Source organism: Manis pentadactyla, chromosome 14, assembly GCF_030020395.1.
Source record: "Manis pentadactyla isolate mManPen7 chromosome 14, mManPen7.hap1, whole genome shotgun sequence".
NCBI classification, from domain to species: Eukaryota; Metazoa; Chordata; class Mammalia; order Pholidota; family Manidae; genus Manis; species Manis pentadactyla.
The window spans coordinates 74,548,517-74,571,898 of record NC_080032.1 but is presented as its reverse complement, the minus strand read 5'-3'; the positions used below and the strand labels follow the sequence as shown (position 1 = coordinate 74,571,898).

The 23,382-nt window shown below is 37.6% G+C and overlaps 1 long non-coding RNA gene across 1 annotated transcript in view; it reads left to right on the top strand.

Moving 5' to 3' along the window:
- Positions 1-8,363: 8,363 nt before the first annotated feature.
- LOC130680755 (uncharacterized) overlaps positions 8,364-23,382 on the top strand; it is a 108,107-nt gene continuing 93,088 nt past the window's right edge. Inside the window, exon 1 of the long non-coding RNA XR_008993800.1 lies at positions 8,364-8,439. This is a non-coding gene — a long non-coding RNA (uncharacterized LOC130680755). The remainder of the gene's footprint in view (positions 8,440-23,382) is intronic.

The window sequence follows — 23,382 nt, the reverse complement described above, 5'->3', positions numbered from 1 at the left end:
GATGTTGAATTTTGTCAAATGCTTTTTCAGCATCTATGGAGATGATCATGTGGTTTTTGTCTTTCTTTTTGTTGATGTGGTGGATGATGTTGATGGATTTTCGAATGTTGTACCATCCTTGCATCCCTGGGATGAATCCCACTTGGTCTGGTATATCATCCTTTTGATATACTGTTGAATTCGGTTTGCTAATATTTTATTGAGTGTTTTTGCATCTACATTCATCAGGTATATTGGTCTGTAATTTTCTCTTTTGGTGGGGTCTTTGCCTGGTTTTGGTATTAGGGTGATGTTGGCTTCATAGAATGAGTATGGGAGTATTCCGTCCTCTTCTATTTTTTGGAAAACTTTAAGGAGAATGGGTGTTATGTCTTCTCTGTGTGTCTGATAAAATTCCGAGGTAAATCCGTCCGGCCCAGGGGTTTTATTCTTGGGTAGTTTTTTGATTACTGTTTCAATTTCTTTGCTCATAATTGGTTTGTTTAACGTTTGTGTTTCTTCCTTGGTCAGTCTTGGAAGGTTGTATTTTTCTAGGAAGTTGTCCATTTCTTCTAGGTTTTCCAGCTTGTTGGCATATAGGTTTTCATAGTAGTCTTTAATAATTCTTTGTATTTCTGTGGAGTCTGTCGTGATTTTTCCGTTCTCATTTCTGATTCTGTTGATTTGTGTTGATTCTCTTTTTCTCTTAATAAGTTTGGCTAGAGGCTTATCAATTTCGTTTATTTTCTCAAAGAACCAGCTCTTGGTTTCATTGATTTTTTCTATTGTTTTATTCTTCTCAATTTTGTTTATTTATTCTCTTATCTTTATTATGTCCCTCCTTCTGCTGACTTAAGGCCTCATTTGTTCTTCTTTTTCCAGTTTCGATAATTGTGATGTTAGACTATTCATTTGGGTTTGTTATTCCTTCTTCAAGTGTGCCTGGATCGCTATATACTTTCCTCTTAAGACTGCTTTCGCTGCTTCCCACAGAAGTTGGGGGTTTGTGTTGTTGTTGTCATTTGTTTCTATATATTCCTTGAGCTCTATTTTGATTTGTTCGTTGATCCATTGATTATTGAGGAGCATGTTGTTAAGGCTCCATGTGTTTGTGAGCCTTTTTGTTTTCTTTGTAGAATTTATTTCTAGTTTTATACCTTTGTGGTCTGAAAAATTGGTTCGTAGTATTTCAGTATTTTGGAATTTACTGAGGCTCTTTTTGTGGGCTAGTATGTGGTCTATTCTGGAGAATGTTCCATGTGCACTTGAGAAGAATGTATATCCTGTTGCTTTTGGATGTAGAGTTCTATAGATGTCTATTAGCTCCATCTCTTCTACTGTGTTGTTCAGTGCCTCTGTGTCCTCACTTATTTTCTGCCCGGTGGATCTATCCTTTGGGGTGAGTGGTGTGTTGAAGTCTCCTAAAATGAATGCATTGGAGTCTATTTCCCACTTTAGTTTTTTTAGTATTGGTTTTACATATGCTGGTGCTCCTGTGTTGGGTGCATATATATTTAGAATGGTTATATCCTCTTGTTGAACTGAGCCCTTTATCATTATGTAGTGTCCTTCTTTATCTCTTGTTACTTTCTTTTTTTTCAAGTCTATTTTGTCTGATATTAGTACTGCAACCCCTGCTTTCTTCTCGCTGTTGTTTGCCTGAAATATATTTTTCCATCCTTTGACTTTTATTCTGTGCATTTCTTTGGGTTTGAGGTGAGTCTCTTGTAAGCCGCGTATAGATGGGTCTTGCTTTTTTATCCATTCTATTACTCTGTGTCTTTTGATTGGTGCATTCAGTCCATTTACATTTAGGGTGACTATTGAGAGATATGTACTTACTGCCATTGCAGGCTTTAAATTCGTGGTTACCGAAGGTTCAGGGTTAGCCTCTTTAGTATCTTACTGCCTAACTTAGCTTGCTTATTGAGCTGTTATATACACTGTCTGGAGATTCTTTTCTTCTCTCCCTTCTTATTCCTCCTCCTCCTTTCTTCATATGTTAGGTGTTTTGTTCTGTGCTCTTTTTAGGAGTGCTCCCATCTAGAGCAGTCCCTGTAAGATGCCCTGTAGAGGTGGTTTGTGGGAAGCAAATTCCCTCAACTTTTGCTTGTCTGGCAATTGTTTAATCCCACCATCATATTTAAATGATAGTCGTGCTGGATACAGTATCCTTGGTTCAAGGCCCTTCTCTTTCATTGCATTAAATATATCATGTCATTCTCTTCTGGCCTGTAGGGTTTCTGTCGAGAAGTCTGACGATAGCCTGATGGGTTTTCCTTTATAGGTGACCTTTTTCTCTCTAGCTGCCTTTAAAACTCTTTCCTTGTTCTTCATACTTGCCATTTTAATTATTATTTGTCTTGGTGTTGTCCTCCTTGGATCTTTTCTGTTGGGTGTTGTGTGTATTTCCGTGGTCTGTTCAATTATTTCCTCCCTCAGTTTGGGGAAGTTTTCAGCAATTATTTCTTCAAAGACACTTTCTATCCCTTTTCTTCTCTCTTCTTCTTCTGTTACCCCTATAGTACGGATATTGTTCCTTTTGGATTGGTCACACAGTTCTCTTAGTATTGTTTCATTCCTGTAGATCCTTTTCTCTCTCTCTATGTCAGCTTCTATGTGCTCCTGTTCTCTGGTTTCTATTCCTTCAATGGCCTCTTGCATCCTATCCATTCTGCTTATAAATCCCTCCAGGGTTTGTTTTACTTCTGTAATGTCCTTCCTGGCATCTGTGATCTCCCTCCAGACTTCATCCCATTGCTCTTGCATTTTTCTCTGCATCTCCATCAGCATGTTCATGATTTTTATTTTGAATTATTTGTCAGGAAGACTGGTTAGGTCTGTCTCCTTCTCTGGTGTTGTCTCTGTGATCTTTGTCTGCCTGTAGCGTTGCCTTTTCATAGTGATAGGAATAGTCTGCAGAGCTGGGACGAGTGACGGCTGGAAGGACTTCCTTTGTTGTTGGTTTGTGGCCCTCCTCTCCTGGGAGAACAGCGACCTCTAGTGGCTTGTGCTGCGCAGCTGCGCGCAGACAGGGTTTCTGCTTCCTGCCCGGCTGCTATGGAGTTAATCTCCGCTGTTGCTGTGGCCGTGGCCTGGCTCGGGCCGCTCCTCCAAAATGGTGGAGCCCCATTGAAGGGGGAGCGGCCTGGAGGCTATTTATCTCCGTAAGGGGCCTCCGAGCTCCCTGCTGCCCGGGGGGTTAGAGTGCCCAGAGATCCCTGGATTCCGTGCCTCTGGACTAAGTGTCCCACCCTGCCCCTTTAAGACTTCCAAAAAGCACTTGCCAAACCAAGACAACAACAGCAACAACAAAAAAAAAAAATTAAAGAAATAATTAAAAAAAAAACGCACTATTTTCTTTGTCCTCAGGCATTGCCTCAGACACCCGCTCACCAGTCTTGCTGCCCTGTTTCCATAGTATTGGGGTCCCTGTCCCTTTAAGACTTCCAAAAAGCCCTCGCCAAAAAAAAAAGAGAGAGAAAAAAAATGGCTGCTCCAGTTTCTTTGTTCTCCTGCATCGGCCTAAGGGACCCACTCACTGTTCTTGCTGCCCTGTTTCCCTAGTATCCAGGGCCCCCCTGCGCACACACTGTGTCTGCGCTCTGGTCCGGATGGCTGGGGCTGGGTGTTCAGCAGTCCTGGGCTCCCTCTCCCTCCCGCTCTGCCTGCTCTTCTCCCGCCAGTAGCTGGGGGGAGGGGCACTCGGGTCCCTCCAGGCTGCAGCTTGTTTCTTACCCTCTTTGCTAGGCGCTGGGCTCTTGCAGGTGTGGATGTGGTCTGGATGTTGTCCTGTGTCCTATGGTCTCTATTTTAGGAAGAGTTGTCTTTGTTATATTTTCATAGATATATGTGGTTTTGGGAGGAGATTTCCGCTGCTCTACTCACGCCGCCATCTTGGCTCCCTCCTCTATCACCTCATTTTTTGTTTTTGTTATTTTGTCAATTGCTTTCATTGCATGTAAAAAAATATTAAATTTCTTATCCCAGAAAAACATGTGTCCTTGTATAGGTTGCTCTTGGATGTAATTCTTTGTCCATACACAAAGTAATCTGCTAAGTAGTAGCATTTGGGTAATATGTCACCTCACTGAGTGGACACTCAGTTATTTGTCTTACCTCTGTTTGCTTCTTGACTTGCTTCTAGCCTGGCTTTGTGTTCAGGAGCAGCTTACCAACCCCTCACTTGCCAGTGCCATCCACAAACGATCTCTTCTTTTCAACTTTCCCAGCAATGGTTCCCTGACCCATAAGTAGTCTTTGATTTTGTTTTTACCTGTGTTTTAATCTAATTACCTATTGCAACCTCAGTTCATTTATCTTGTCCTCAACCTTTAGCATCACTGGTGAAGTGTTGACTGGATTCCAGCCCTCATTTGTGGGCTCTGACACTGACTGGCTGGCCAGTTCATACGTGGACATCACTGCAGAACTGGACAGCAAGCACCCCCTCCCACACGTGTCCGGTGCAAACAGGCTCCTTATTACCCTTTGCCTCTCTCTAGGCTCACCCTTCACAGCACAGACATCGAAATTGTCCGTATTTGTGTATGAGAAACTACCACAGTTTTCTTACAATAACTTCCACACACATTTCATGCTTTTTCTATTTTATGCTATTCTTTTATCAGAGAAGAAATCCTACAGTTTTCTCCATTTCTATACCTTTACTTACTCACATTTATTCTCCTGCAGAGCATTTGTGTCCGGTTGTGACCTCCTTGATTTTCTCCACCATTCTCAATCGATGGTTATTTCATCTCCTAAATACTACCTGAAATAATTTCTTTTCTACAGCCTGTTTACCACTGCCGCTGGTTAGGTCCTTATGTCTCACTGGGTTATGTCAGGGCCTCCTTACTAGTTCACCTGGCCTCAGCCTTACTCCTTTGAATGTCACCTTCCAACTAGGTGTCAGATCAGTGTTTCTAAATGCTTTATCTGATCTTATCAATATCTTCTTTAACATCTTTCGAAGGCTGTTATTTGCAGGAAAAAAAATCAGGAAATAGTCTTAAATGACAGTGATCTTACAATTTTTTTTTCCAAATTAGGACACATATGAGTGAAAGGGAATGCTATTTCTAATCAAGCAAAAACCTGGTCAAATGGAAATGCATGGATGGTTGCCCAAGTTACGAGGTATCTGACTTTTGTTCCCAGTCCCAATGTTTCTGATCCCAATCCCAACATTTTACGTTGAAGTTCTGTATTTATCTCTATGTTTCACGTCTCAAAGTCCTTTATGCTGTCTCATGGGTCTGGACTATGCCCTGTTGCCCATCCTTCACCCAGTTAATGCTTAATGATGGCTTCTTAACACTCAATTTAGGTGTCATCTCCTCTAGAAAGTTTTTCTTGACCTCTCAGGGTATGGTGTCAAATAATATCTTATATGTATGTCTTCCAGGGTACTTATTACATTACTATGCAATTATTTTTCTTTTCTACATAACTTTGAGCTTACCATCTCCCTAGGGAAGAGACTTCATTTTTCATTTCTGAAAGCTTAGAATAACAACTTAGTAGTAGTAGTAATAGTATTTATGGATGGATGTGAAAATATACATACATACATATATATATGTGTATGTATATATATATTCACACATAAATACATATGTATAGTAATTATATAGACGTGAAAAGGATACCACACTTAAAGTCAGTAAATTTATAGTTTATCAGAGAGACAGATAGATAATAATGTATGCATTAATAGAGAACACATTCTGAAGAAATCAAGGAAGGTTTAAGAAAATAAGTGGAATCTGAGGTTTACCTTGAGGTTGAGTAAGAGTTTTATAGGTGGAATACACAAAGAAAGTATCGGTCTGTGTGTCCTACACTCAAGAGAAGAAGAGGACCTCTAATTACTCAACAGAATCAACTGAATCAACCCTGGTCATCAGTGAGTTTATACCGTTTAGCTTTTATTCTAGGTCAAATTTCTGAAGATTACTGAATAAGAATGCCCTCTTCTCCCCCAAGAACAATTTGTTTTAAAAAAAGGTAATTGTCAAACATTTCAATGGGAGGAATTATTGCTTCATAAAATATTTGTTGGAACTTGTGAATTTCAGATGTACTCCATTTCCTCTTCCAAGAGATAGGGAAAAGAGAGGAGTTGTAGGGAGTGGGTACAATTTTTTCCCCATATGTCTTTCTGTATCCGTCACAGAGAAACACATACATACTCAAGTTCTTGCAGATTAAAACCAAACTTAGCTTGTCAGTATACCAGATGGAAGTCTGGTCTGTGCATAATTATTCACATGTCTGAAACAACTTAAAATTGTATGGTACAAATAGAATATTAAGCGTGTGTTCAGGTATCTGATATATGGAACATGTTTTTGTTTTTCTCTGTGTTATACATTTTTATGGATCAGTTCAAATCATACACCACTGGCACTTTAAAAAACAGATCCTAATTGTTATTTCTTTTCAAACTGTAAGAATTATATATTATAAATAAAATGAGAGCAAAAATTTTATCAATTTACAGAACTTTTTCTGTAAATTTTAGAAATGTACAGAATTACAGAATAGAAAAGACACAGACTCGGTTTTAAATGTGCTAAAAGAAAGAAATTCACCACCATCTATAAAACCCTTGACATTCATGACATGTACAACTCTTGAAATAGAACATACACACAAAAATGTCTATCCAAAAATAATGCCCTGAACTTTTGACATGAACTGGCATAAACATGACATTTTATAAACATTATGGAAAAGTCAGTAGAAATACTTCTGATGCATAAATATTTTGGTAATCTAGCTTTTGAGAATTGGTCTGCATCCAAATAAGATGCACGTATTTCTATTTATTTTTTATCATAGCAAAAAATCAGAATTTGGGGAATAGATGGTCACAAAAGATTTTTAAAAATTTATTTATCAATTACCTTTTTAATTACATGAAAATAAGCTGTTTCTTATTTTCAGAAATTATCCCAGCTCTTCTGTTAGTTGCTGGAAGAATACATATGCAAGGCTGCTGGTTATTGCATCGAAGAAGCAAATAAAATTGTAGAGATTTTGTATCTTTTTGTAAGACCAAGTTAACCAGCTAAGACAATGGCTTCAATAAAAATAAAGAGTCATCTGTTTGCTTATGCTATTACTTAACAATTGGTTGGTGTTATGATTGCAAAGTGATTGAATAGTGTAAGTATTATGTAAGCACATCATGTTTCATAGATCTGGACTCACACAATTCAGACTTCAGATATAGTATCTTCCAGATTTGCTGAGCATGGATGTTAATTAAAAAACAGTTTACTGGGCAAAAGATTTAACCAGACATTTCATCAAAGATATATGGATGGCAATAAGCACATAAAAGATGCTGAGCATCATTAGTCATTAGGAGAGAGCAAATTAAAGATATTTTATATGAGATATCACTACATACCTATTGTAATGTCTAAAAGGAAAAATAATTGCCATCTCAAGAGCTTGCAACTATGTAGAGAAACTGCAACTCTTTCACATGGTTGATAGAATATAAATTTGTACAACTGCTTTGGAAAACAGTTTGATGATTTCTTAAAGCATTAAACATACACCTGCAGTAAGATGTGGATTTTTCACTGCTAGGTATTTACTTAAAGAAATGAAAATACAGATATATACAAATACTTGTACACAAAGGCTCATAGGTGCTTTATTTGTCATAGCCATAAACCGAAAACAACTCAAATGGTCATTATAACAGGTGAGTGAATTTTTTTTAAATGTGGTACACCACATAATGGATTACTTATCCAGTAATAATTTAAACAAAGAACTATTTATATATACTGAATAGCAAAATAACTGAATAAAGTAAGCCATGAATATGAATATATATTGCATGATTCCATTAATGCAAAATTTTAGAAAATTAAAACTAGGCTGTAGTGAGGGAAAGCAGATCTGTGGGTTTTGCAGATGGAGGGGTGTAGGAAGGAATGGGAAGTAAGATGGGAGAATTACAATGGGGCAACTTTAGGCATGGTGGGCGGTTTTATTATCTTGACAGTGGTAGTAGTTGCAAGGGTGTATTCATATGTCAAAACTTATCCAAATATACACCTTAAATAGACCCAGTTTATTATTGTCACTTGCAGAGAGACATGGATCAAAGGAATTGAAATAAAACAACACTCATCAGAGACTGGGCAATCCACGCGACCTTTCTCTCTTTTATTGTCCTTTCACATTTGACTATGAACAGATGAGGGTGCTGGCATATTAATGGGGTAATAACAAATTTGGTGACATGATAGAACTCCTACTGTAAATATTAAGGGATCCAAAGACATCCTCTATTTGCAAGGGTGGAAATGTGGCTGACAGTGAGGAACCTTCAGATGATTTGACTCCTATTTTCTGCCAACACTGGATTGTCTTCAGAAGACTCAGAAGTGAAGTGTTTCAACAAAAAGAATGTCCGTAACTTTGTAACAGGTATTAATTGTATTTCTTATAAATAATCATTAGATAAACAAATATGTTTTGCAGTTGAAGATTTACAATTATTTAGGCAATCTGTACAAAAAAAATTCCTTTGCTTGATTTGCCAGAATAAAAGAATAAAATTCTGTTCTGCTTTCACAGTAGAATTCTTGCTTTATGTAGAGGTCACTTAGAAAAGTGATTTTAACCTTTATAATCTGACAGGGTGGATTGTTGAAACAAAGAGCAAAGAAAATATGTTACCCAAATGTAATTTTTAGGTCTATATATTGCTGTAGGCCATGTTAATAAGCTGCACATGATACAACATGTGAATGTGTTTTCCTTGATAGATATTTTAAGAATTTTCTCAAAGCACAATCATATTTTTTTTATACAAATTGATTGGCATATAAGGTAACACCATCTCTTCCATTCATATTTCATTATGAACTAGCTTTTCAGATTTGTGTTTAAGGCTTTTACCTATTTAATCAGTATGGGGTTAAATATCTAAATAATTTGTTTTTTGTTGTTACGGTCTTTGTTTACTGTATTCTCAATTTTTCATCGGGATGCTTTGGGTGACAAATACACAGAGCTCAAGGATAGTTAAAGCGTAAGACTGAGATTCATAAATCTAACATCTATCCTTTTCTTTGTCACAACTGACGGTGACCTTGAAGAAACCATTTAATCTCCTTGTGCCTCCTGCACTTCACTGAAAACTTGGATAATGGTACTTATCTCACTGGATAAGAGGGAGATGTTAATGTTTGTAAAACCCTGGAGATCTTTAGATAAAGTAAACTAGTACAGAATTACGAACATAATCACTATTGTTATATTCTTCTAATCATTTCAAGATATAGACAGATAGATGTAAATGGATCATTACAAATACTTTATCCATGTTATTTTATTTAAATTAGTCACTGGAAACTGTAATAGCTGTAGAAGGATGATTTTCATGTTATATATATCAATTGCTCCATTAAAATCAATAAATTTCCATTTTACCTGCCATTCCTTAACATGAGATTCTCTTATACAATAAATACACTTTTATAGACTATACCTTAGCACCTGCCTTACAGAGATCTAGAGAATCACAGGTCTGAATTGCCCTTATTGCTCAATTTCTGGCAGTTACAAATTAAACAAATATTAATTATTGGAATATATAAACGGCCAGACTCTTTGCACCATACACTTTATATTTTCTCCAGTCATCCATTAATTTTATTCAGATAACATCAGCTATTTCAAAAAGGAAGAAGGACTATTAAGAAAAGTGCTTCAGGGGGAGGGGCAGAAGATGGCGGCGTGAGTAGAGCAGCGGAAATCTCCTCCCAAAACAACATATATCTATGAAAATATAACAAAGACAACCCATCCTAGAATAAAGACCAGAGGACACAGGACAATATCCAGACCACATCCGCACCTGAGAGAACCCAGCACCTCGTGGAGGGGGTAAGATACAAGCCCCGGCCCCGCGGGAGCCGAGCGCCCCTCCCCCCAGCTCCCGGCGGGAGAAGAGCAGGCAGAGCGGGAGGGAGACGGAGCACAGGGCTGCCGAACACCCAGCCCCCACCATCCAGGCCAGAGTGCAGGGCGCTCGATACTGGGAAAACAGGGCAGCAAGAACAGTGAGCGGGCACTGGAGGCTGGGCGACAGAGGGCATAAGAAAAGCGCGCGACCATTTTTTTTTTGCTTTTTTGCTGTTTTGTTTTGGCGAGCGCTTTTTGGAAGTCTTAAATGGATAGGGACCCCAATACTAGGGAAACAGGGCAGAAAGACCGGTGAGCAGAGGCCTGAGGCTGGCACTGCAGAATAAAGAAAAACGAACGACCACCTTTTTTTTTTTTTTTTTTTTAATTAAAAACTTTTTTTTTTTTTTTAATTAAAAAAAATTTTTTTTTCTTTTTTTTTTGGTGGGCATTGTTTTGTTTTGGCGGGTGCTTTTTGGAAGTCTTAAAGGGGCAGGGCGGGTCACGTAATCCAGAGGTAGGGAATCCGGGATCTCTGGGCACCCTAACCCCTGGGCTGCAGGGAGCAGGGAGGCACCTTACGGAGATAAATAGCCTCCCAGCAGCTCCTGCTCCAACGCGACTCCACCATTTTGGAGTAGCTGCCCGAGCCAGGCCACGCCCACAGCAACAGCGGAGATTAACTCCATAGCAGCCGGGCAGGAAGCAGAAACCCTGTCTGCGCGCAGCTGCGCAGCACAAGCCACTAGAGGCCGCTGTTCTCCCAGGAGAGGAGGGCCACAAACCAACAAGAAATGAAGTCCTTCCAGCCGTCACTCGTCCCAGTTCTGCAGACTATTCCTATCACCATGAAAAGGCAAAGCTACAGGCAGACAAAGATCACAGAGACAACACCAGAGAAGGAGACAGACCTAACCAGTCTTCCTGACAAAGAATTCAAAATAAGAATCATAAACATGCTGACAGAGATGCAGAGAAATACGCAAGAGAAATGGGATGAAGTCCGGAAGGAGATCACAGATGCCAGAAAGGAGATCGCAGAAATGAAACAAACTCTGGAAGGGTTTATAAGCAGAATGGATAGAATGCAAGAGGCCATTGATGGAATTGAAATCAGAGAACAGGAACGCATAGAAGCTGACATAGAGAGAGACAAAAGGATCTCTAGGAATGAAACAATATTAAGAGAACTGTGTGACCAATCCAAAAGGAACAATATCCGTATTATAGGGGTCCCAGAAGAAGAAGAGAGAGGAAAAGAGATGGAAAGTATCTTAGAAGAAATAATTGCTGAAAACTTCCCCACACTGGGGGAGGAAGTAATCGAACAGACCACGGAAATACACAGAACCCCCAACAGAAAGGATCCAAGAAGGGCAACACCAAGACACATAATAATTAAAATGGCAAAGATCAAGGACAAGGAAAGAGTGTTAAAGGCAGCTAGAGAGAAAAAGGTCACCTATAAAGGGAAACCCATCAGGCTAACGTCAGATTTCTCAACAGAAACCCTACACGCCAGAAGAGAATGGCATGATATATTTAATACAATGAAACAGAAGGGCCTTGAACCAAGGATACTGTATCCAGCACGACTATCATTCAAATATGACGGTGGGATTAAACAATTCCCAGACAAACAAAAGCTGAGGGAATTTGCTTCCCACAAACCACCTCTACAGAACATCTTACAGGGACTGCTCTAGATGGGAGCACTCCTAGAAAGAGCACAGCACAAAACACCCAACATATGAAGAATTGAGGAGGAGGAACAAGAAGGGAGAGAAGAAAAGAATCTCCAGATAGTGTATATAACAGCTCAATAAGCGAGCTAAGTTAGGCAGTAAGATACTAAAGAGGCTAACCTTGAACCTTTGGTAACCACGAATTTAAAGCCTGCAATGGCAATAAGTACATATCTTTCAATAGTCACCCTAAATGTTAATGGGTTGAATGCACCAATCAAAAGACACAGAGAAACAGAATGGATAAAAAAGCAAGACCCATCTATATGCTGCTTACAAGAAACTCACCTCAAACCCAAAGACATATACAGACTAAAAGTCAAGGGATGGAAAAACATATTTCAAGCAAACAACAGTGAGAAGAAAGCAGGGGTTGCAGTACTAATATCAGACAAAATAGACTTCAAAACAAAGAAAGTAACAAGAGATAAAGAAGGACACTACATAATGATAAAGGGCTCAGTCAAACAAGAGGATATAACCATTCTAAATATATATGCACCCAACACAGGAGCACCAGCATATGTGAAACAAATACTAACAGAACTAAAGGGGGAAATAGACTGCAATGCATTCATTCTAAGAGACTTCAACACACCACTCACCCCAAAGGATAGATCCACTGGGCAGAAAATAAGTGAGGACACAGTGGCACTGAACAACACAGTAGAGCAGATGGACCTAATAGACATCTACAGAACTCTACATCCAAAGGAAGCGGGATATACATTCTTCTCAAGTGCACATGGAACATTCTCCAGAATAGACCACATACTAGGCCACAAAAAGAGCCTCAGAAAATTCCAAAAGATTGAAATCCTACAAACCAACTTTTCAGACCACAAACGCATAAAACTAGAAATAAACTGTACAAAGAAAGCAAAGAGGCTCACAAACACATGGAGCCTTAACAACACGCTCCTAAATAATCAATGGATCAATGACCAAATCAAAATGGAGATCCAGCAATATATGGAAACAAATGACAACAACAACACTAAGCCCCAACTTCTGTGGGACACAGCAAAAGCAGTCTTAAGAGGAAAGTATATAGCAATCCAAGCATATTTAAAAAAGGAAGAGCAATCCCAAATGAATGGTCTAATGTCACAACTATCGAAATTGGAAAAAGAAGAACAGATGAGGCCTAAGGTCAGCAGAAGGAGAGACATAATAAAGATCAGAGAAGAAATAAATAAAATTGAGAAGAATAAAACAATAGCAAAAATCAATGAAACCAAGAGCTGGTTCTTCGAGAAAATAAACAAAATAGATAAGCCTCTAGCCAGACTTATTAAGAAGAAAAGAGAGTCAACACAAATCAACAGTATCAGAAACGAGAAAGGAAAAATCACGACGGACCCCACGGAAATGCAAAGAATTAATGGAGAATACTATGAAAACCTATATGCTAACAAGCTGGGAAACCTAGGAGAAATGGACAACTTCCTAGAAAAATACAACCTTCCAAGATTGACCCAGGAAGAAACAGAAAATCTAAACAGACCAATTACCAGCAACGAAATTGAAGCGGTAATCAAAAAACTACCAAAGAACAAAACCCCCGGGCCAGATGGATTTACCTCGGAATTTTATCAGACATACAGTGAAGACATAATACCCATTCTCCTTAAAGTTTTCCAAAAAATAGAGGAGGAGGGGATACTTCCAAACTCATTCTATGAAGCTAACATCACCCTAATACCAAAACCAGGCAAAGACACCACCAAAAAAGAAAACTACAGACCAATATCCCTGATGAACGTAGATGCAAAAATACTCAACAAAATATTAGCAAATCGAATTCAAAAATACATCAAAAGGATCATACACCATGACCAAGTGGGATTCATCCCAGGGATGCAAGGATGGTACAACATTCGAAATTCCATCAACATCATCCACCACATAAACAAAAAGAAAGACAAAAACCACATGATCATCTCCATAGATGCTGAAAAAGCATTTGACAAAGTTCAACATCCATTCATGTTAAAAACTCTCAGCAAAATGGGAACAGAGGGCAAGTACCTCAACATAATAAAGGCCATCTATGATAAACCCACAGCCAACATTATATTGAATAGCGAGAAGCTGAAAGCATTTCCTCTGAGATCGGGAACTAGACAGGGATGCCCACTCTCTCCACTGTTATTTAACATAGTACTGGAGGTCCTAGCCATGGCAATCAGACAAAATAAAGAAATACAAGGAATCCAGATTGGTAAAGAAGAAGTTAAACTGTCACTATTTGCAGATGACATAATACTGTACATAAAAAACCCTAAAGACTCCACACCAAAACTACTAGAACTGATATCGGAATACAGCAAAGTTGCAGGATACAAAATCAACACACAGAAATCTGTGGCTTTCCTATACACTAACAATGAACCAACAGAAAGAGAAATCAGGAAAACAACTCCATTCACAATTGCATCAAAAAAAATAAAATACCTAGGAATAAACCTAACCAAAGAAGTGAAAGACTTATACTCTGAAAACTACAAGTCACTCTTAAGAGAAATTAAAGGGGACACTAACAGATGGAAACTCATCCCATGCTTGTGGCTAGGAAGAATTAATATCGTCAAAATGGCCATCCTGCCCAAAGCAATATACAGATTTGATGCAATCCCTATGACACTACCAGCAACATTCTTCAATGAACTGGAACAAATAATTCAAAAATTCATATGGAAACACCAAAGACCCTGAATAGCCAAAGCAATCCTGAGAAAGAAGAATAAAGTAGGGGGGATCTCACTCCCCAACTTCAAGCTCTACTATAAAGCCATAGTAATCAAGACAATTTGGTACTGGCACAAGAGCAGAGCCACAGACCAATGGAACAGACTAGAGAATCCAGACATTAATCCAGACATATATGGTCAATTAATACTTGATAAAGGAGCCATGGACATACAATGGCGAAATGACAGTCTCTTCAACAGGTGGTGCTGGCAAAACTGGACAGCTACATGTAGGAGAATGAAACTGGACCATTGTCTAACCCCATATACAAAAGTAAACTCAAAATGGATCAAAGACCTGAATGTAAGCCATGAAACCATTAAACTCTTGGAAGAAAACATAGGCGAAAACCTCTTAGACATAAACATGAGTGACCTCTTCTTGAACATATCTCCCCGGGCAAGGAAAACAACAGCAAAAATGAACAAGTGGGACTATATTAAGCTGACAAGCTTCTGTACAGCAAAAGACACCATCAATAGAACAAGAAGGATCCCTACAGTATGGGAGAATATATTTGAAAATGACACATCCGATAAAGGCTTGACGTCCAGAATATATAAGGAACTGACACGCCTCAACAAACAAAAAACAAATAACCCAATTAAAAAATGGGCAGAGGAACTGAACAGACAGTTCTCCAAAAAAGAAATACAGATGGCCAACAGACACATGAAAAGATGCTCCACATCGCTAATTATCAGAGAAATGCAAATTAAAACTACAATGAGGTATCACCTCACACCAGTAAGGATGGCTGCCATCCAAAAGACAAACAACAACAAATGTTGGCGAGGCTGTGGAGAAAGGGGAACCCTCCTACACTGCTGGTGGGAATGTAAACTAGTTCAACCATTGTGGAAAGCAGTATGGAGGTATATCAAAATGCTCAAAACAGACTACCATTTGACCCAGGCATTTCACTCCTAGGAATTTACCCTAAGAACGCAGCAATCAAGTTTGAGAAAGACAGATGCACCCCTATGTTTATTGCAGCACTATTTACAATAGCCAAGAATTGGAAGCAACCTAAATGTCCATCAATAGATGAATGGATAAAGAAGTGGTACATATACACAATGGAATACTACTCAGCCATAAGAAAAGGGCAAATCCAATCATTTGCAGCAACATGGATGGAGCTGGAGGGTATTATGCTCAGTGAAACAAGCCAAGCGGAGAAAGAGAAATACCAAATGATTTCACTTATCTGTGGAATATAAGAACAAAGGAAAAACTGAAGGAACAAAACAGCAGCAGAATCACAGAACTCAAGAATGGACTAACAGGTACCAAAGGGAAAGGGACTGGGGAGGATGGGTGGGTAGGGAGGAATAAGGGGGGGAGAAGTAGGGGGGTATTAAGATTAACATACATGGGGGGGTAGGAGAAAAGGGAGGGCTGTACAACACAGAGAAGGCAAGTAGTGATTCTACAACATTTTGCTATGCTGATGGACAGTGACTGTAAAGGGGTTTATAGGGGAGACCTGGTATAGGGGAGAGCCTAGTAAACATAATATTCATCATGTAAGTGTAGATTAGTGATACCAAAAACAAAGCAAAAAAAAAAAAAAAAAAAGGGCAGTTCCTGTGTGGTAACCTCCAACGAGTTCTACACAAGGGTATAAAGGGCATTTAAAAGTGTAGGCAAAGGGTCTGTTTGTGTTTATACAGAGGATCAAAGCCTAATTGGGCTACCCCGAAAATGAACTAAGATACGATATGAAAAAGAACTTCCAACATCTGCACTCTCTGGAAGACTCATGCCAGAAGATGATCATCAAAAAACCCCAACAAAGATCCACGCACTGCTACAGCAGTAGATGCACTCATCCCACCAGTTCCTGGACTTGCCATGGGAATGAGGAAGGAGATATCTAAGCTGGCCTGTGCATACAGTAAAACAACAAATTTGACTGAATCTATACTGTTGGAACTCAACCAAGAATTTGGAGAAGTGCAAATTGTAGCGCTCCAAAGTCTTACAACTACAGACTATTTACTGTTAAAAGAACATATGGCATGTGAACAGTCCCCAGGAATGGGTTGTTTTAATTTGTCTGATTTCTCTCAGACTGTTCAAGTTCAGTTGGACAATATCCACCATATCATAGATAAGTTTTCACAAATGCCTAAGGTGCCTTAATGGTTTTCTTGGTTTCACTGGAGATGGCTGGTAATTACAGATATGCTTTGGTTATGTAACTATACTCCTATTATGTTAATGTGTGTGCGCAATTTAAGTAGTAGCTTAAAACCTATATATGCTGAAGCTACTCTACAAGAAGATATGTCAAAGAAATAATCAATCTTCCCATGTCTTCCGTCTGCTACTTCTATAGCTTTTCTTCTTCCTTCGTAATTACAACCCTTAAATAGAATTCGTGCCTCATATCAAATTTACCAAGTATCATAACTCCTCCAAGTGGTAAAGATACCTCAAGACAAATGCTGGGCATAGAAGCCACAGGGCATAAATAGGCAAAGAAGTAAAAAGCTAACCTTTTCAAACAATAAGGCTTCCCTCTCACTTACCAAATTCACATTTCCCTGTATGGCCCCGGAAGATGACTGGTTAGCCAGAGACGGGTAAGATTCCTCAAGGGAGGAACAACCTAAGACAGGCACAGTCGCAGGGGGGCCATCAGGTGAGAAATTGGGGATCAACAGAGGTGAGGCTTAGAACCTCACCCCCCCTGTTCTGAGAGAAATCTTCTGCATACGTGGATGTTTTGTTGCCCTGGTCTGGCTTGGATTAACACATAGTCTACAGGCACACACCTGATCATCTACATTTGCTCTCTTACAACACTAAACTATGTTTTCTACCTTTATCTTGTATCTGCCTACCACTTCAGCATTTTATTAAAAATAATAATAATAAAGAGAGAAATGTGGTATCCACATATAAATCAAGTATAAAAACCAAATGAGTATTCATATTTGAACTGACTGTTTATAGTTCATAATGCATGAGCAAAACCGAAAGTTTCTGTGATGACTGCCCTTGTACTGTTCACTATGTAACTTATTCATTATGTAAGAATTTGTTCTACATGTAAGAACTTGTTTGTTATGCCTCAGAAGATTGGAGACTGACGAAAATTGGGCTTGGGGTGGATTAATGATTGTGCATTGAGCATTGACTCCCCTATACAGAATTTTGTTGTCGTTAGCAACCATTTGATCAATAAATATGAGAGATGCCCTCACAAAAAAAAAAAAAAAAAAAAAGAAAGGACAGACTTCCAATGGTAAAATAAATAAGTAACCGGGATGTAATGTATAGCATAAGGAATATAGTCAAGATATTGTAACAGCTTGGTAGGGTGATAGCTGGAACCTAGAATTATGTATATAAATGTTCTACCACTGTGTTGTACACTTGAAACTAATGTAATGTAATACTGTGCGTCAACTACCCTTCAATAAAAAATAATTACTTAAAAAAAAAAAAAAAAAGAAAAGTGCTTCAGCAGACTGATGATAAACTGGACAGTTTCTTACTCAAGGATCCTGTACTACAATGAAATACACAATTGCCTCTAATATAGACCCTGAGAAGATGTGATGATCAAACTAAAAATGAAAAAAGCATAAGAGTGTCTAATTCTGACTGGGGAATCTGAGAAATCTTCATGACAAAGAAGTAAATTTAATATAGGTCTAGAAGGATAGGTGCTTAGGATGGCTTTTTGGAAAGTAGGGCTTCAAAAGTGGTCTTTCCAGGCAGATATAGCAATTTGAACGGTAGTGTCAATGGGGATGGTTGTATTCAATTACTATAAGTTTACAAAATAGTCATGTGAAAAGATACTAAATATCATTTTTCATTGTGGAAATACTTATATTCTTAAACAGCATTGAGACATCCTACATCTGTTGGAAAACAAAAAAATCAGAAAATAAGCACTGCAAATTAATGGTGAGGATGCAGAGCGAGAGGAACTCATAATCATTGCTGGTGGGAACACAGAAAAGTTCAGAAACTTGAGAAGAAATTTTGGCATATGGTCCAGCAATTGCACTCTTAGGTGTTTGCCCAGTTTAGCTGAAAACTGGTATCTCCATAAAACAGCATGCCAATTGTGATACTGTGGTCCACAGTAAGAAATATATATTTGGTGTTTGGCCCCTTTTCTGGCAGAGTGTTCCTAAAACTCTTGGAATTTCTCAAGCTACGAGAATGATAAAGGTTTGTTGTGTGAATGAGGTGACTTTTGAAAAGCACTTAGGAAATCTAAGGATGGGTGATTTTTGCCAGAACTAAAAATGTAATTAAAGAGTTGGAACTCACCTTTGGGGAGGGGAGAGATGTTGGAGGTTGAATCAATCACCAGTGGCCAAATGATTTAACCAATAGTGCCTATGTAAGGAAACCTTTGTAAAACCCCAAATGGATGGAGTCTGTAGAGCTGGGTTGGTGAACCTCTGGAGATTTGGGAAAAGTGAAGTGTTAGATGAGGTCATGGAAGCCCCACTCTTTACTCATACCTTGTCCTGTTATGTTTTCCCATTTGATTGTGTGTACAGAAAAAAGAGCTTTATACTAAAATTCAGAAACTTTTTTGGTCATAGTAGAATCCTGCCAAGTAGAAACATTTCTGCTAAGTTTGTCATTAGGTTTACAAATTCACAGCAAATTAAGGTCATGAGTGAGGCCGAGTTTTTTCCCTTGATAGTTAAATTTAGTATTGAGTTTATTATGAGACCAGAACGTTGAAAGCAATAAGGACAGGAATACAGGCAAATCCGAAAGTATTATCAACAGAATGAAATGGTTCGATAACCTTCATCCTTTAAGGAGAAAGATAACTAATTTACACATCTCAGAATCTGTATATATTTGGGTTTTAAACCTAAAAGAATGGCAAAGTGCCAGCCTAATCATTACAGATGTTTCAATATTTCAAACAGGTCCAAGAAAAAAAATACAAACCATTAAATTTAAGACCAAACTCCAGTTATTTCTATAATGTATATATGTAAAATATAATTGTTTTATTCATTTAAGTGATGTTATTCCCCAGTCCTAAGGCTTCTTCAATGAGGTTATGTCCTTGTTTTGCTTCATGGGTAAAGCTGTTTGTCTGTCATGAAGTCTGTATACTAATTTATGAAACTAAGCTTTAAAAAAATTAAAGTCACCATTTCCCATCTCTGAGATTAACCACACTAAATAAAAAAAGAGGACATTACCAAAAGTTAATTGATATTCCATGAATCTTCAATACCAGAATACAAAGGTTTCTTTTTTTTCAAAATATAATCAGAAGATTTTAGTCCACTTGCAAATCTGACACTGAGCTAAATTGAAAGTGTTACTTCTTTCCCACTGGATTCTAAAGTCAACAATGCCTTGATTTCATTTGCAAAAGTTCAGTATGCTTATTAAAACAGAGTTGTCGATAGTAAAAAATTTGTTTTCAGCTTCCAAAATATTTTTCTTACTACATACACTGCATTTTTTGAGAGATGGACTATAATAAATAGGCTGAAAGTAAGCCAAACAAAGAAATATGTGGCCGACGTAAATATACATTCTACATAAATAGCAGCCAATTTACTTAACCAGGAAATAGCAATAAAAATGAATTCTCATTGAAATCCTATACTGGAATGTTATTTATTACTTACTACTAAAAAGCATGTAAATCAGCAGTGTTTACATTTGTACAGCAGAATAGAAAGATAAAGATACTGAAATTTCAGAAATTAGAAGCAAAGTTTATTTCCCATACTATAGTGAAAATAGCTAAATCTATACATACAACATATTTCATTTTTAGAGTGGTAGAGAGTGGCATACTTCATAATAATCTCTTCTGTCTCTAAAGGAAAGGGTGACAGTATTTGTGAATTCAGAATAACATCTTTTAGAGTACCTTCCCTTGAGAAGAGGTTTTAAGATTTTTTTTCTAGTTGAATGCTAATCCTCTTAAAATCATAGCAGACACAATCAGTTTTTCAATTGCCCTTTATAACTGTCAAACTAGATAAGATTACATATTTGTTGGTTCTCCAAAGTGTGATGTCATAAAATCCCATTTGCTTCAGCAAGAATCATTATTTATCTTTTTTGACAGTGTTTCACATGATCAGTAAGAGAATCATGGGATTAGTTAAAAGGACATTTAGAAATAATATCCTTCAGTTTTAGTAGGAAATCTTGAAAATACAAGAACCAGGCTAAAAATATACATTTTTAAAGATAATATGATTAGAGTTTATTTTAACCATAAAGATTTTTAAAGTACAATCAGAAATACTAACTTTTTATATTCATGTATAAGACATGGACATTTTTCATCATGGTTATTATACATAGTTCCATTTAATTTATCTCAAAGTTTTTGAGTTAAATATTACATTTTGTTTAAAGCCTGTACATGTTACATGTATCCCATTGTAAGAGTGTATCACAGTATATTAATTAATTAATTCTGTTTGTCAACTTTGGCCCATTTTGGTCTTTTACAAACAATGCTGTTATAGACGTTCTTGTATATTCATTCTGATGCATACCTGAGAAATTTTATCCAGTATATACCACTAGTAGTGGGAATGCTGGGTCACAGGATAGGTGTGTTTTAATATCAACTGATAATGTCACTTTACAAAGTTGTAGTATTACTAAATACCTAATCATATTAAGTTTAACACTATTAGAATATAAACAATTTCCAGTTCCTCCACATTATTGCTAACACTTAGTATTGTTAAACTTTATCAAATTCTCAATTTTGTCAGTTTATAACAGCAACATGTATTCATCATACTAATTTGCATTTTCCTGAATACTAATGAGAGTTAATGTTAAGGAACTTTTCATATATTACTCGGCCATTTGGTTAGCCTCATTTGTGAGGTTTTTGTGAAATTATTTCACCCATATTTCTATTGGGTTTCTTATGAGTTGATTTATAAGTGTTTTTTATATATTTGAGAAAAAAATCTTTATTATACCAATTATTTGTGTTGGAAATATTTTTTCATTCTATACAATCCTTTTCACTGTCTTAATTCAGTCTTTTTCTTTCTTCTTTTTTATTGAGGTAAAATTCATGTTTAACATTGTGTGAGTTTCAGGTCTACCGCATTGTAATTCAGCATCTGTATACCCTACAAAGTGATCACCACCGAAAGTCCAGTTACCAGCTATTGCCATACAATTAACCCCCTCCACCCATTTTACCCACCCTCTTAATTCAGTACTTTAAAAAACAATTTTATCTTAAATGAATTTATAGATCTATTATTGTATTTTTAGTTTATGCCACATTTAAGAAGTTCTTTGCTCCATTGCTGTGACTTCATCTGTCTCAAGAACCTATGCCCACAGGAGTGCACACTGACAGCCAGGCCCCCCAGCTGCCTGGCAGATTAAGTCTGGCCCCAAACCCTGCCACCAGCCTGTACTGCTGGGTTCACCTGCAGCTGTACCCTTCAGCTGTGCCCCAGCAGGCCCCTGGTTTAATTCCACTGTTATGCACCTGTGGCAAGACTATGCATACACATTCACACACAATGGAATATTACTCAGCTATGAAGAAGGAGATCCTGTGATTTGAGACAACATGGATGAACCTTGAGGGCATTATGATTAATGAACTATGTCCCAAAAAGCAACACAAATACTGTGTGATACCAATTATATGTGGAATCTAAAAATGTCAAGCTTATAGAAATGAGTAGAGTAATAGCTACCAAAAGCCAGGCAGTGGGGGAAATGGAAGGGTGTTTATCACAAGGTATAGACTTTCAGCTGTAAGAATAAGAAGTTCCAGAGATCTATTGCACATCATGGTTACTGCAGTTAACCATACTGTATTATATATTTGAAAGTTGCTATGGAATCTTAGATGTTCTCACCATAACAACAACAATAATTTGGGAATTATGTGAGAGGAGGACTATGTAAACTAATTCAATTGTGGTTAACATTTCACAATGTATATGTGTATCAAACCATCACATTGTACCTTAAACTTACAGAGTGTTAAGTGTCACTTATATGTCAATACAGCTGGATTAATTAAATAAGTAAGTAGGTGAATATATAAATAAGTAAATAAAGAGTTCTTCCCTAATCTGGGTGCATAAACTTATTGAATCATCTGAAATAGTTTTTGTATTTGCTTGGTAATAGTGGCTCCAAATTTATTTTATTTTTCCAGTGCAAATTTAACTGGTCAGGCTGCTCATTGAAATATTTTATCCTTCTCCACTGATAAACTATTTTGCTCTGTGGTATATTAAATGTCTGTATATTCCTGGGTTATTTCAGAAGGAATGCTATAAGCAGGTCATCCATGCTTCCCTCCAACAATAGACTGATTGTAGAATGCCGGTATCTGAGGACTCCAAAGTCCACATGCATTGATTAGGTGGAAGAAAAGCAGAGGAAATTTAATATAATGATTAGGAACATTGGCTCTGAAGTCAGTTTGATTGGCCTCAAATTCTGCCTCTATCGACAGCTACTTATGAGCTCTTGGACAAAAGCTACTTAAGCTTCTTACATTTCAATTTCTCCTCATTGGAATAAGGATAGTAAGAGTAATATATTCGCTAACATTTATTGACATCTCTTTATATGTCACATATGATGTTTGAAATAATATGTTGTAAGTCTTCTAATTATTACAACACAGAAAACTGAGCTAGAGGCAGGTGATGTGACCTTCTGGTGGATATTCATTCAATAAGTGTAGTCGCTGGGATTCCTGATCAGACAGTCTGACTCCGGAATCTACATGTCTAACCATGAAGGAAAAACTAAAGTTTGTCCTTATGGAAGCTACTAAAATGGGGAATCGTTTGTTACTGTATCATCATCTACCAAAATCTGATTCACACTTCAGTCTTCTGCTAATATTTTCTATCTCAGTGAATAACATTATCATATTTTTAATTGCATAATCTAGTATTCTAGAAATCATCTTTTTCTACCTCCTTCT